The following is a 16,464-nucleotide window of genomic DNA, read 5'->3' on the forward strand; positions in this document are numbered from 1 at the left end:
AAAGTGCTTCAAACGGCGCCATCTCAATGCTTGAATGGTAGCTGTTGTTGTAGGAAAATTCTGCTAACGGTAGATGTCGATCCCAACTGTTTCCGAAATCAATAACACATGCTCGTAGCATGTCTTTAAGCGTTTGTATCGTCCTTTCGCTCTGCCCATCAGTTTGTGGATGATAGGTAGTACTCATATCTAGACGAGTTCCTAATGCTTGCTGTAATGTCTGCCAGAATCTTGAAATAAATCTGCCATCCCTATCAGAGATAATAGAGATTGGTATTCCATGTCTGGAGATGACTTCCTTCAAATACAGTCGTGCTAACTTCTCCATCTTGTCATCTTCTCTTATTGGCAGGAAGTGTGCTGATTTGGTGAGACGATCAACTATTACCCAAATAGTATCAAAACCACTTGCAGTCCTTGGCAATTTAGTGATGAAATCCATGGTAATGTTTTCCCATTTCCATTCCGGGATTTCGGGTTGTTGAAGTAGACCTGATGGTTTCTGATGCTCAGCTTTGACCTTAGAACACGTCAAACATTCTCCTACGTATTTAGCAACATCGGCTTTCATACCCGGCCACCAAAAATGTTTCTTGAGATCCTTGTACATCTTCCCCGTTCCAGGATGTATTGAGTATCTGGTTTTATGAGCTTCTCTAAGTACCATTTCTCTCATATCTCCAAATTTTGGTACCCAAATCCTTTCAGCCCTATACCGGGTTCCGTCTTCCCGAATATTAAGATGCTTCTCCGATCCTTTGGGTATTTCATCCTTTAAATTTCCCTCTTTTAAAACTCCTTGTTGCGCCTCCTTTATTTGAGTAGTAATGTTATTATGAATCATTATATTCATAGATTTTACTCGAATGGGTTCTCTGTCCTTCCTGCTCAAGGCATCGGCTACCACATTTGCCTTCCCCGGGTGGTAACGAATCTCAAAGTCGTAATCATTCAATAATTCAATCCACCTACGCTGCCTCATATTCAGTTGTTTCTGATTAAATATGTGTTGAAGACTTTTGTGGTCGGTATATATAATACTTTTGACCCCATATAAGTAGTGCCTCCAAGTCTTTAATGCAAAAACAACCGCGCCTAATTCCAAATCATGCGTCGTATAATTTTATTCGTGAATCTTCAATTGTCTAGACGCATAAGCAATCACCTTCGTTCGTTGCATTAATACACAACCGAGACCTTGCTTTGATGCATCGCAATAAATCACAAAATCATCATTCCCTTCAGGCAATGACAATATAGGTGCCGTAGTTAGCTTTTTCTTCAATAACTGAAACGCTTTCTCTTGTTCATCATTCCATTCAAATTTCTTCCCTTTATGCGTTAATGCAGTCAAGGGTTTTGCTATTCTGGAAAAGTCTTGGATGAACCTTCTGTAGTAACCAGCTAGTCCTAAAAACTTGCGTATGTGTTTCGGAGTTTTCGGGGTTTCCCACTTTTCAACAGTTTCTATCTTTGCCGGATCCAACTTAATACCTTCTTTGTTCACTATGTGACCGAGGAATTGAACTTCTTCCAACCAAAATGCACACTTTGAAAACTTAGCATACAATTCTTCCTTCCTCAATACTTCTAACACCTTTCTCAAATGTTCACCGTGTTCTTGGTCATTCTTTGAGTAAATAAGTATGTCATCAATGAAAACAATGACAAACTTGTCAAGGTATGGTCTATACACTCGGTTCATAAGGTCCATGAATACAGCTGGTGCATTAGTTAAACCAAACGGCATGACCATAAACTCGTAATGACCGTAACGTGTTCTGAAAGCAGTCTTTGGAATATCATCTTCTTTCACCCGCATTTGATGATACCCGGAACGTAAGTCAATCTTTGAATAAACAGACGAGCCTTGTAGTTGATCAAATATGTCATCGATTCTCGGTAGTGGGTAGCGGTTCTTGATGGTAAGTTTGTTCAACTCTCGGTAGTCGATACACAACCTGAATGTACCATCTTTCTTCTTGACAAACAAAACAGGAGCTCCCCACGGTGATGTGCTTGGTCGAATGAAACCACGCTCTAAAAGTTCTTGTAATTGGCTTTGCAGTTCTTTCATCTCGTTGGGTGCGAGTCTGTAAGGAGCACGAGCTATTGGTGCAGCTCCTGGTACAAGATCTATTTGAAATTCAACGGATCGATGTGGGGGTAATCCCGGTAATTCTTTCGGAAATACATCGGGAAATTCTTTTGCGATGGGAACATCATTGATGCTCTTTTCTTCAGTTTGTACTTTCTCGACGTGTGCTAGAACAGCATAGCAACCTTTTCTTATTAGTTTTTGTGCCTTCAAATTACTAATAAGATGTAGCTTCGTGTTGCCCTTTTCTCCGTACACCATTAAGGGTTTTCCTTTTTCTCGTATAATGCGAATTGCATTTTTGTAACAAACGATCTCTGCTTTCACTTCTTTCAACCAGTCCATACCGATTATCACATCAAAACTCCCTAACTCTACTGGTATCAAATCAATCTTAAATGTTTCGCTAACCAGTTTAATTTCTCGATTCCGACATATATTATCTGCTGAAATTAATTTACCATTTGCTAATTCGAGTAAAAATTTACTATCCAAAGGCGTCAATGTACAACTTAATTTAGCACAAAAATCTCTACTCATATAGCTTCTATCCGCACCCGAATCAAATAAAACGTAAGCAGATTTATTGTCAATAAGAAACGTACCCGTAACAAGCTCCGGGTCTTCCTGTGCCTCTGTCGCATTAATATTGAAAACTCTTCCGCGGCCTTATCCATTCGTGTTCTCCTGGTTCGGGCAATTTCTAATAATGTGGCCCGGTTTTCCACATTTATAACAAACTACATTGGCATAACTTGCTCCGACACTACTTGCTCCGCCATTACTCGTTCCGACACCATTTGTTCCTTTCATTCTATTAACCCCTGGTCCGTAGACCTCACACTTCGCCGCGCTATGACCGTTTCTTTTACACTTGTTGCAAAATTTGGTGCAGAACCCCGAGTGATACTTTTCACACCTTTGGCATAGCTGCTTCTGATTGTTGTTGTTGTTGCGGTTATTATTGTTGTTGGGATGATTGTTGTAGTTGTTGTTGTTGTTGTTGTTGTTGTTGGGCCGTTTGTTGTAGTTGCGATTGATGTTGCGATTGTTGGGATAATTGTTGCGATTATTGTTGTAATTGCTGTTGTTGTTGTATTGGTGATTCTTATCACCGTTTTCCTCCCACTTTCTTTTGACTTGCTTCACATTGGCCTCTTCAGCAGTCTGTTCTTTAATTCTTTCTTCAATCTGGTTCACTAGTTTGTGAGCCATTCTACATGCCTGTTGTATGGAGGCGGGCTCGTGTGAACTTATATCTTCTTGGATTCTTTCCGGTAATCCTTTCACAAACGCGTCGATCTTCTCTTCCTCATCTTCGAATGCTCCCGGACACAATAGGCACAATTCTGTGAATCGTCTTTCGTACGTGGTAATATCAAATCCTTGGGTTCGTAACCCTCTAAGTTCTGTCTTGAGCTTATTGACCTCGGTTCTGGGACGGTACTTCTCGTTCATCAAGTGCTTGAATGCTGACCACGGTAGTGCGTACGCATCGTCTTGTCCCACTTGCTCTAGATAGGTATTCCACCATGTTAACGCAGAACCTGTGAAGGTATGCGTAGCGTACTTCACTTTGTCCTCTTCAGTACACTTACTTATGGCAAACACCGATTCGACCTTCTCGGTCCACCGTTTCAATCCGATCGGTCCTTCGGTTCCATCAAATTCCAAAGGTTTGCAGGCAGTGAATTCTTTGTAGGTGCATCCTACACGATTTCCTGTACTGCCAGATCCAAGGTTATTGTTGGTATGTAGCGCAGCCTGTACTGCGGCTATGTTTGAAGCTAGAAAAGTACGGAATTCCTCTTCATTCATATTCACGGTGTGTCGAGTAGTCGGTGCCATTTCCTTCAAAATAGTCAAATGGAACAAGTTAATCATACAGAATATTAAGAGTAGTTAATAGTATTTCGTAGCATAATATGAACTCATTTATAAAAGCTTTTTCTTCATATTAGCGTTTTATAAGTTTAAATTCGGGTAGTACCTACCCGTTAAGTTCATACTTAGTAGCTAATATACAATTCAACTACTACAATTCTATATGAAAAACTGATTATAATAATATTTCGCGTTCAAACTTTTATACAATATTTTACAAACTTACAATACCGCTTATTTTACATAAAGCATGAAATATAGCACACAATAACTTTGATACAAGATAGCTGTGAAGATAATTCTAGCTAGTACACAAGTCGTTCAGCAAAGGCAATAAAGACACGTAATTCATACGTCCAGAAACAAGTCATGCATTCTGGTTTTACTAGGACTACTTCCCATCCTTGGTTTTGTGGAACATAACCGTTATGGCCGTTGATAAGACAGCGTGTTGTAACGTCGTCAAAGGGACGAGGGTTACGTAATGTCCAACAGTCCCGTAACAATCTAAAAACCTCATTTCTTACCCCAATTACCGACTCCGTCACTTGTGGAAACGTTTTGTTTAATAGTTGTAGCCCGATGTTCTTGTTCTCACTTTGGTGAGAAGCGAACATTACTAATCCGTAAGCATAACATGCTTCTTTATGTTGCATGTTAGCCGCTTTTTCTAAATCACGAAGTCCTATATTCGGATATACTGAGTCAAAATAATTTCTTAACCCGTTTCATAAAATAGCATTTGGGTTCCCTGCAATATATGCGTCAAAGTAAACACATCGTAACTTATGGGTTTCCCAATGTGATATCCCCCATCTTTCAAACGAAAGTCTCTTATAAACCAAGACATTCTTGGAACGTTCTTCGAATGTCTTACAAACTGATCTCGCCTTAAATAGTTGTGCCGAGGATTTCTGACCGACTCTAGACAAGATTTCATCAATCATGTCTCCGGGTAGGTCTCTTAAAATATTGGGTTGTCTTTCCATTTTGTGTTTTTAAACTGTAAAATAGACAAGAGTTAGATTCATAAAAAAATACTTATTAATACAAGCAATTTTTACATATATCATAAAGCATAAGCACACTATATTACATATATTACACCACACGAATACAACCATCTTATTCCGACTCGCTTGTTTCTTCTTCTTCTTCGGTTTTGGATCGTTTTGCCAAGTTTCTAGGGATATATGATGTTCCCCTAATACGAGCCGTCGTTGTCCACATTGGTTTAGAAAAACCTGGTGGTTTAGAGGTTCCCGGGTCATTGTTACAACTTAAGGACTTCGGGGGTTGACGATACATATAAAGTTCATCGGGGTTGGAATTAGATTTCTCTATTTTTATGCCCTTTCCCTTATTATTTTCTTTTGCCTTTTTAAATTTAGTTGGGGTAATTTCTATAACATCATCGGAATTCTCGTCGGAATCCGATTCATCGGAGAATTGGTAATCCTCCCAATATTTTGCTTCCTTGGCAGAAACACCATTGACCATAATTAACCTTGGTCGGTTGGTTGAGGATTTTCTTTTACTTAACCGTTTTATTATTTCCCCCACCGGTTCTATTTCTTCATCCGGTTCCGATTCTTCTTCCGGTTCCGATTCTTCTTCCGGTTCCGACTCTTCTTCCGGTTCCTCTTCGGGAACTTGTGAATCAGTCCACGAATCATTCCAATTTACATTTGACTCTTCATTATTATTAGGTGAGTCAATGGGACTTGTTCTAGAGGTAGACATCTATCACATAATATCAAACGCGTTAAGAGATTAATATATCACATAATATTCACATGTTAAAAATATATAGTTTCCAACAAAATTTGTTAAGCAATCATTTTTCAAGTAAACACGGTCGAAGTCCAGACTCACTAATGCATCCTAACAAACTCGATAAGACACACTAATGCAAAATTCTGGTTCTCTAAGACCAACGCTCTGATACCAACTGAAATGTCCCGTTCTTATTGATTAAAAACGTTCCATATTAATTGATTTCGTTGCGAGGTTTTGACCTCTATATGAGACGTTTTTCAAAGACTGCATTCATTTTAAAACAAACCATAACCTTTATTTCATCAATAAAGGTTTAAAAAGCTTTACGTAGATTATCAAATAATGATAATCTAAAATATCCTGTTTACACACGACCATTACATAATGGTTTACAATACAAATATGTTACAACAAAATAAGTTTCTTGAATGCAGTTTTTACACAATATCATACAAGCATGGACTCCAAATCTCGTCCTTATTTAAGTATGCGACAGCGGAAGCTCTTAATAATCACCTGAGAATAAACATGCTTAAAACGTCAACAAAAATGTTGGTGAGTTATAGGTTTAGCCTATATATATCAAATCATAATAATAGACCACAAGATTTCATATTTCAATACACATCCCATACATAGAGATAAAAATCACTCATATGGTAAACACCTGGTAACCGACATTAACAAGATGCATATTTAAGAATATCCCCATCATTCCGGGACACCCTTCGGATATGATATAAATTTCGAAGTACTAAAGCATCCGGTACTTTGGATGGGGTTTGTTAGGCCCAATAGATCTATCTTTAGGATTCGCGTTAATTAGGGTGTCTGTTCCCTAATTCTTAGATTACCAGACTTAATAAAAAGGGGCATATTCGATTTCGATAATTCAACCATAGAATGTAGTTTCACGTACTTGTGTCTATTTTGTAAAATTTATAAAACCTGCATGTATTCTCATCCCAAAAATATTAGATTTTAAAAGTGGGATTATAACTCACTTTCACAGATTTTTACTTCGTCGGGAAGTAAGACTTGGCCACTGGTTGATTCACGAACCTATAACAATATATACATATATATCAAAGTATGTTCAAAATATATTTACAACACTTTTAATATATTTTGATGTTTTAAGTTTATTAAGTCAGCTGTCCTCATTAGTAACCTACAACTAGTTGTCCACAGTTAGATGTACAGAAATAAATCGATAAATATTATCTTGAATCAATCCACGACCCAGTGTATACGTATCTCAGTATTGATCACAACTCAAACTATATATATTTTGCAATCAACCTCAACCCTGTATAGCTAACTCCAACATTCACATATAGAGTGTCTATGGTTGTTCCGAAATATATATAGATGTGTCGACATGATAGGTCGAAACATTGTATACGTGTCTATGGTATCTCAAGATTACATAATATACAATACAAGTTGATTAAGTTATGGTTGGAATAGATTTGTTACCAATTTTCACGTAGCTAAAATGAGAAAAATTATCCAATCTTGTTTTACCCATAACTTCTTCATTTTAAATCCGTTTTGAGTGAATCAAATTGCTATGGTTTCATATTGAACTCTATTTTATGAATCTAAACAGTAAAGTATAGGTTTATAGTCGGAAAACTAAGTTACAAGTCATTTTTGTAAAGGTAGTCATTTCAGTCGAAAGAACGACGTCTAGATGACCATTTTAGAAAACATACTTCCACTTTGAGTTTAACCATAATTTTTGGATATAGTTTCATGTTCATAATAAAAATCACTTTCTCAGAATAACAACTTTTAAATCAAAGTTTATCATAGTTTTTAATTAACTAACCCAAAACAGCCCGCGGTGTTACTACGACGGCGTAAATCCGGTTTTACGGTGTTTTTCGTGTTTCCAGGTTTTAAATCATTAAGTTAGCATATCATATAGATATAGAACATGTGTTTAGTTGATTTTAAAAGTCAAGTTAGAAGGATTAACTTTTGTTTGTGAACAAGTTTAGAATTAACTAAACTATGTTCTAGTGATTACAAGTTTAAACCTTCGAATAAGATAGCTTTATATGTATGAATCAAATGATGTTATGAACATTATTACTACCTTAAGTTCCTTGGATAAACCTACTGGAAAATAGAAAAATGAATCTAGCTTCAATGGATCCTTGGATGGCTCGAAGTTCTTGAAGCAAAATCATGACACGAAAACAAGTTCAAGTAAGATCATCACTTGAAATAAGATTGTTATAGTTATAGAAATTGAACCAAAGTTTGAATATGATTATTACCTTGTATTAGAATGATAACCTACTGTAAGAAACAAAGATTTCTTGAGGTTGGATGATCACCTTACAAGATTGGAAGTGAGCTAGCAAACTTGAAAGTATTCTTGATTTTATGAAACTAGAACTTTTGGAATTTATGAAGAACACTTAGAACTTGAAGATAGAACTTGAGAGAGATCAATTAGATGAAGAAAATTGAAGAATGAAAGTGTTTGTAGGTGTTTTTGGTCGTTGGTGTATGGATTAGATATAAAGGATATGTAATTTTGTTTTCATGTAAATAAGTCATGAATGATTACTCATATTTTTGTAATTTTATGAGATATTTCATGCTAGTTGCCAAATGATGGTTCCCACATGTGTTAGGTGACTCACATGGGCTGCTAAGAGCTGATCATTGGAGTGTATATACCAATAGTACATACATCTAAAAGCTGTGTATTGTACGAGTACGAATACGGGTGCATACGAGTAGAATTGTTGATGAAACTGAACGAGGATGTAATTGTAAGCATTTTTGTTAAGTAGAAGTATTTTGATAAGTGTCTTGAAGTCTTTCAAAAGTGTATGAATACATATTAAAACACTACATGTATATACATTTTAACTGAGTCGTTAATTCATCGTTAGTCGTTACATGTAAGTGTTGTTTTGAAACCTTTAGGTTAACGATCTTGTTAAATGTTGTTAACCCAATGTTTATAATATCAAATGAGATTTTAAATTATTATATTATCATGATATTATCATGTATGAATATCTCTTAATATGATATATATACATTAAATGTCTTTACAACGATAATCGTTACATATATGTCTCGTTTAAAAATCATTAAGTTAGTAGTCTTGTTTTTACATATGTAGTTCATTGTTAATATACTTAATGATATGTTTACTTATCATAGTATCATGTTAACTATATATATATCCATATATATGTCATCATATAGTTTTTACAAGTTTTAACGTTCGTGAATCACCGGTCAACTTGGGTGGTCAATTGTCTATATGAAACATATTTCAATTAATCAAGTCTTAACAAGTTTGATTGCTTAACATGTTGGAAACATTTAATCATGTAAATATCAATCTCAATTAATATATATAAACATGGAAAAGTTCGGGTCACTACAGTATCTAACCGTTAAATAAATTTCGTCCCGAAATTTTAAGCTGTTGAAGGTGTTGACGAATCTTCTGGAAATAGATGCGGGTATTTCTTCTTCATCTGATCTTCATGCTCCCAGGTGAACTCGGGTCCTCTACGAGCATTCCATCGAACCTTAACAATTGGTATCTTGTTTTGCTTAAGTCTTTTAACCTCACGATCCATTATTTCGACGGGTTCTTCGATGAATTGAAGTTTTTCGTTGATTTGGATTTCATCTAACGGAATAGTGAGATCTTCTTTTGCAAAACATTTCTTCAAATTCGAGACGTGGAAAGTGTTATGTACAGCCGCGAGTTGTTGAGGTAACTCAAGTCGGTAAGCTACTGGTCCGACACGATCAATAATCTTGAATGGTCCAATATACCTTGGATTTAATTTCCCTCGTTTACCAAATCGAACAACGCCTTTCCAAGGTGCAACTTTAAGCATGACCATCTCTCCAATTTCAAATTCTATATCTTTTCTTTTAATGTCAGCGTAGCTCTTTTGTCGACTTTGGGCGGTTTTCAACCGTTGTTGAATTTGGATGATCTTCTCGGTAGTTTCTTGTATAATCTCCGGACCCGTAATCTGTCTATCCCCCACTTCACTCCAAAAAATCGGAGACCTGCACTTTCTACCATAAAGTGCTTCAAACGGCGCCATCTCAATGCTTGAATGGTAGCTGTTGTTGTAGGAAAATTCTGCTAATGGTAGATGTCGATCCCAACTGTTTCCGAAATCAATAACACATGCTCGTAGCATGTCTTTAAGCGTTTGTATCGTCCTTTCGCTCTGCTCATCAGTTTGTGGATGATAGGCAGTACTCATATCTAGACGAGTTCCTAATGCTTGCTGTAATGTCTGCCAGAATCTTGAAATAAATCTGCCATCCCTATCAGAGATAATAGAGATTGGTATTCCATGTCTGGAGATGACTTCCTTCAAATACAGTCGTGCTAACTTCTCCATCTTGTCATCTTCTCTTATTGGCAGGAAGTGTGCTGATTTGGTGAGACGATCAACTATTACCCAAATAGTATCAAAACCACTTGCAGTCCTTGGCAATTTAGTGATGAAATCCATGGTAATGTTTTCCCATTTCCATTCCGGGATTTCGGGTTGTTGAAGTAGACCTGATGGTTTCTGATGCTCAGCTTTGACCTTAGAACACGTCAAACATTCTCCTACGTATTTAGCAACATCGGCTTTCATACCCGGCCACCAAAAATGTTTCTTGAGATCCTTGTACATCTTCCCCGTTCCAGGATGTATTGAGTATCTGGTTTTATGAGCTTCTCTAAGTACCATTTCTCTCATATCTCCAAATTTTGGTACCCAAATCCTTTCAGCCCTATACCGGGTTCCGTCTTCCCAAATATTAAGATGCTTCTCCGATCCTTTGGGTATTTCATCCTTTAAATTTTCCTCTTTTAAAACTCCTTGTTGCGCCTCCTTTATTTGAGTAGTAATGTTATTATGAATCATTATATTCATAGATTTTACTCGAATGGGTTCTCTGTCCTTCCTGCTCAAGGCATCGGCTACCACATTTGCCTTCCCCGGGTGGTAACGAATCTCAAAGTCGTAATCATTCAATAATTCAATCCACCTACGCTGCCTCATATTCAGTTGTTTCTGATTAAATATGTGTTGAAGACTTTTGTGGTCGGTATATATAATACTTTTGACCCCATATAAGTAGTGCCTCCAAGTCTTTAATGCAAAAACAACCGCGCCTAATTCCAAATCATGCGTCGTATAATTTTATTCGTGAATCTTCAATTGTCTAGACGCATAAGCAATCACCTTCGTTCGTTGCATTAATAGACAACCGAGACCTTGCTTTGATGCATCACAATAAATCACAAAATCATCATTCCCTTCAGGCAATGACAATATAGGTGCCGTAGTTAGCTTTTTCTTCAATAACTGAAACACTTTCTCTTGTTCATCATTCCATTCAAATTTCTTCCCTTTATGCGTTAATGCAGTCAAGGGTTTTGCTATTCTGGAAAAGTCTTGGATGAACCTTCTGTAGTAACCAGCTAGTCCTAAAAACTTGCGTATGTGTTTCGGAGTTTTCGGGGTTTCCCACTTTTCAACAGTTTCTATCTTTGCCGGATCCTCCTTAATACCTTCTTTGTTCACTATGTGACCGAGGAATTGAACTTCTTCCAACCAAAATGCACACTTTGAAAACTTAGCGTACAATTCTTCCTTCCTCAATACTTCTAACACCTTTCTCAAATGTTCACCGTGTTCTTGGTCATTCTTTGAGTAAATAAGTATGTCATCAATGAAAACAATGACAAACTTGTCAAGGTATGGTCCACACACTCGGTTCATAAGGTCCATGAACACAGCTGGTGCATTAGTTAAACCAAACGGCATGACCATAAACTCGTAATGACCGTAACGTGTTCTGAAAGCAGTCTTTGGAATATCATCTTCTTTCACCCGCATTTGATGATACCCGGAACGTAAGTCAATCTTTGAATAAACAGACGAGCCTTGTAGTTAATCAAATAAGTCATCGATTCTCGGTAGTGGGTAGCGGTTCTTGATGGTAAGTTTGTTCAACTCTCGGTAGTCGATACACAACCTGAATGTACCATCTTTCTTCTTGACAAACAAAACAGGAGCTCCCCACGGTGATGTGCTTGGTCGAATGAAACCACGATCTAAAAGTTCTTGTAATTGGCTTTGCAGTTCTTTCATCTCGTTGGGTGCGAGTCTGTAAGGAGCACGAGCTATTGGTGCAGCTCCTGGTACAAGATCTATTTGAAATTCAACGGATCGATGTGGGGGTAATCCCGGTAATTCTTTCGGAAATACATCGGGAAATTCTTTTGCGATGGGAACATCATTGATGCTCTTTTCTTCAGTTTGTACTTTCTCGACGTGTGCTAGAACAGCATAGCAACCTTTTCTTATTAGTTTTTGTGCCTTCAAATTACTAATAAGATGTAGCTTCGTGTTGCCCTTTTCTCCGTACACCATTAAGGGTTTTCCTTTTTCTCGTATAATGCGAATTGCATTTTTGTAACAAACGATCTCTGCTTTCACTTCTTTCAACCAGTCCATACCGATTATCACATCAAAACTCCCTAACTCTACTGGTATCAAATCAATCTTAAATGTTTCGCTAACCAGTTTAATTTCTCGATTCCGACATATATTATCTGCTGAAATTAATTTACCATTTGCTAATTCGAGTAAAAATTTACTATCCAAAGGCGTCAATGGACAACTTAATTTAGCACAAAAACATGCTAAAGTGTCAACCAAAAAGGTTGAGTGAAGTTCATAGGTTTAACAAAAAGTTTGTCGTTGTTTTAGACCACAAGATTTAGTTTGTAAAGTTGATCTCTCGCAGGATCAAAAAGTTATGCCAATGCGTGATATTTAGACTAAACGTTCAAGTTTTGCCCCATGACAAGTTGTGTCTGTCCTTGTCGGTTTAATTTCATTATTAAGTAATACAATGACTTGGTCAAATGTATCGAGGACGTTACTCCCGATAGGCCTACCCCCAATAATTAAGCATGCTGCAGCAATTAAAAATATCACTGTAGGGACTTAGTTGAACATAGCCGGGTATAACATAGTTTAACAGTTTGGTACTTGTGTCTAAAGTGTAAAAAGTAAAAACAGCATGTGTCTCACCCCAAGTAAAAGTAAGTAAGTTTGCTAGCAATAAAGAGGGGCTATGAATTCACCTTAGTAAGTAGAGAGAGAGTTATTCCTCGGAATAAAGAGTTGAACGAGTGAGCAGGAAAGTCAACCTATTGACATTTAAGAGTAGTTAAGTGTTTTGCCCATGTTTAAGTTTAAGTATGTGTTTAAGTATAGTTTGTTTTACTAATTTTCTATTCCTAGTAAGTTACTATTTTTATAAAGTTTTCATTTTTAGAAAGTTTCTTATTTTACTAAGTTTCTATGACTAGAGAGTTTCTACTTTTATCAGTGTTTTCCATTTTAGGATATTTGCCGTATTAGATAAGCTTCCAATCACCCCTTTCCCTTCGAATGGCTAATTTAGATCTAGGGGCTTGAGCCATAGGACCCTTTAAATCGGAAATCCAAACCCTCTGCCTAGAATCTCATAGAAACCATTCGTCAAGAAAGTTCGAAGATCTATACATCTCTAATACATATCCCAAAATGTTTTTATGTTACAATATAAGTAGTAGGTTATAGGTGCTAGTAATAGTAATAGTGTATACATGTTATTTATTTTATTTTTAATTGCATATAATTTATAACATTTTTTACATGTTTCGGTAAAAATAATAACTGAAGTAAAAAGTAAAAAAGTAAAAAGTAAAAAGTAAAAAAAAATAAAAAGTCAGAAAAGTATACTTACTAGTAGTAATTCTTCAAAGAGAGAATGAGAGAAATTTTGGTGTGAGTTTGAATGAGAAATGAGGGATATTTATACTTGAAAAAAATTAGGTAAAAAGAATAAAATAATTAAAAGAAAAAGAAATATTTTAATTTTTAATGGGATTTTAAAATTTAAAAGTATTAAATGTTAGGTCATGGGATAATACACAAAATAAAATAATAAAAGTAGTTTTCCATTATAATTTTTAATTAAATAGTAATTTATTTATTTATTTATTTTATTAAAAAAATCATTTATTTTAAGGATTTTTTTTATATATATATTTTTTTTAAAATAAACAAATTGATTTACTATTTTTCCAAGAATATTTGTCAATATTTTTTTTTATTCATAATAACAATATTGATAATAAAGATATTAATTATTGATATCTTGTTTAAAAAGTATATTAATAATAATAATATTAATATATCAAATTAATGCGTAATTACTTACAAATAATTGTTCGTGAATCGTCGGAATTAGTCGAGGTTAAATGAAATCATATAAAGATTTTTGTTTAAATTTTGCCAAAAATTTACGGGTTGTCACAGTACAAGACTCGATATTGCTCACGCAGTGGGAGTTGTAAGTCGTTATATGTCTAATCCGGGGAAAGAGCATTGGGAAGATGGTTGCTTCGTTATTTGAAAGGTACTTCTAATATGGGATTGTGTTTCTCCAAAAACAATCTCATACTTAGGGGTTATGCGGATGCTGATTTGGGTGGATGTGATGATTCGGGGAAAAGCACTACGGGTTATGTTTTCACAATAGGGAAGACGGCGGTTAGTTGGATGTCTCGACTACAAAAGAGTGTTGCTTTATCAACCACCGAAGCCGAATATATGGCTATTGCAGAAGTTTCTAAAGAGCTTATTTGGTTGAAAAACTTCTTAGGTGAGTTGGGTAAAAGACAAGACTATTGCGTCTTGAATTGTGATAATCAAAGTGCTGTTCATCTTGAGAAGAATCCGGTGTTTCATAGTCGTACGAAACACATCAAGATAAGGTATCATTTTATTCAACAACATATAAATGATGGTACTTTATTATTGGAGAAAATCCTTGGTACGAAGAATCCTGCTGATATGTTTACTAAGGTTGTTACGACAGAGAAATTGAGGTTTTGCATTACCTCAATTGATCTTCTAATGAATTGATGAGAGAAGACCCCAACTAGAGAATTAGAGAGTTAATATTCTAACAAGTAGTGTTGAAGACCTTGTATCGAAAGTCTGCTCATCCGAAGTATGTGTTGAGTGTGCGTGTCCCAAATGGAGTTTGGCGGTATAATGGTGGTTTAATGTTCTTGGTTAGATCGTTGATATTTTGGGTTGACGAAGGTTGGGTTTGTTCAAAGTCTCCAAGTGGGAGATTGTTGGAGATATGGAGAACTTTAAACAATTAGAGGGAAGATTCCATGAAACTCACACGAAGCTTCCACGAATTTGTTAGGAAACTCACATGTAGCTTCCACGAAGTTGTGAGGAAATTCACATGTAGCTTCCACGAAGCTGTCAGGAAACTCACATGTAGTCTCCATGAAGCTGTCAGGAAACTCACATGAAGCTTCAAGGAATTGTTTTTAGCTTACTCCTTAAATCATTCTATAAATAGACCCTCTTGTAACTCATTGTAAACACATCACAAATATTCAGTAAATACATTCTCTAGTTGGTCCGTGGGCTAAAGCAATCACAACGATTGCATATAACCACGTTATCTCTTGTGTCGATTTACATTTCTTGCATTTATAATCTTTCATTCATTAAGTGGGTTAGTAATCTTGTAGAATTACTATCGGTGAGTGATCTTGTTGAATCACTTGCGTTGTTTTGGGTCCTAATATCCTTACATGAAACAATTGTAAATTCAACTGAAGAAGCACTGACCGTAATTGAAAAATATGATTTTTATGTAAGTCAGTTCTTCCCATCCTTTTTCCTGTTTATTATATATGACACAACTAAAGAACAATAAAAAAAAAGAAAAAAAAATGGAATATTAGGAAAAACCTGAAACAATTAGCTGAAAACTCATATATTGATTCACACTACCTAATTTTGTTTGAATGTTGTTAGTTGGATTTTGATATCACCTAACTTTGTTTGGATTTTGTTAGTTGGAGTTTGATAGAAATAAATTACAACCGCTAAGAGGAAATCAAAACCCTTGTGGTTAGATGATAATCACACAGAAAAAAAGCCAGCAAATACAAAACCCAAAGGTAAGATCGAAACCGTCGCCATGGAGAAAAGAAACCATCAGATGAGATGGACACGAAATCGAAAAGGCATAGGGTTAATTGGCGATGTTTGTAACTGAGCTGGAAACCCTAGATGTCAAGAACAGTTGGATAAAGAAGAGCAGAGAGGAGCGGAAGAGATGGAGGTCGGTTTTTTTTTTTTTTTTTTTTTTTTTTTTTTTTTAGAGGAAGCAGGGTTGTGGTTTTGGTGTTTTTTTTTTTTTTTTGTAAAGAGAGAGACCAAAAATCTGGTGACAATTAGTATATAAGGACTGTAGTGACTCGAACTTTTCCATGATTATTTATTATTTATATATATTAAATGAAAACTATATTTGCATGATTAAATGTTTCCAACATGTTAAGCAATCAAACTTGTTAAGACTTGATTAATTGAAATAGGTTTCATGTAGACAATTGACCACCCAAATTGACCGGCGATTCACGAACGTTAAAACTTGTAAAAACTATATGATGATATATATATGGATATATATATATAGATATAGTTAACACGATATTGATATTATGATATGTAAGTATCTCATTAGGTATATTAACAATGAGTTATATACATAAAAATGAGACTACTAAGTTAAGAAACTTGAAACGATATATATAACGATTA

The sequence above is a fragment of the Rutidosis leptorrhynchoides genome, chromosome 1 (genome assembly GCF_046630445.1).
Source record: "Rutidosis leptorrhynchoides isolate AG116_Rl617_1_P2 chromosome 1, CSIRO_AGI_Rlap_v1, whole genome shotgun sequence".
Classification (NCBI taxonomy): Eukaryota; Viridiplantae; Streptophyta; class Magnoliopsida; order Asterales; family Asteraceae; genus Rutidosis; species Rutidosis leptorrhynchoides.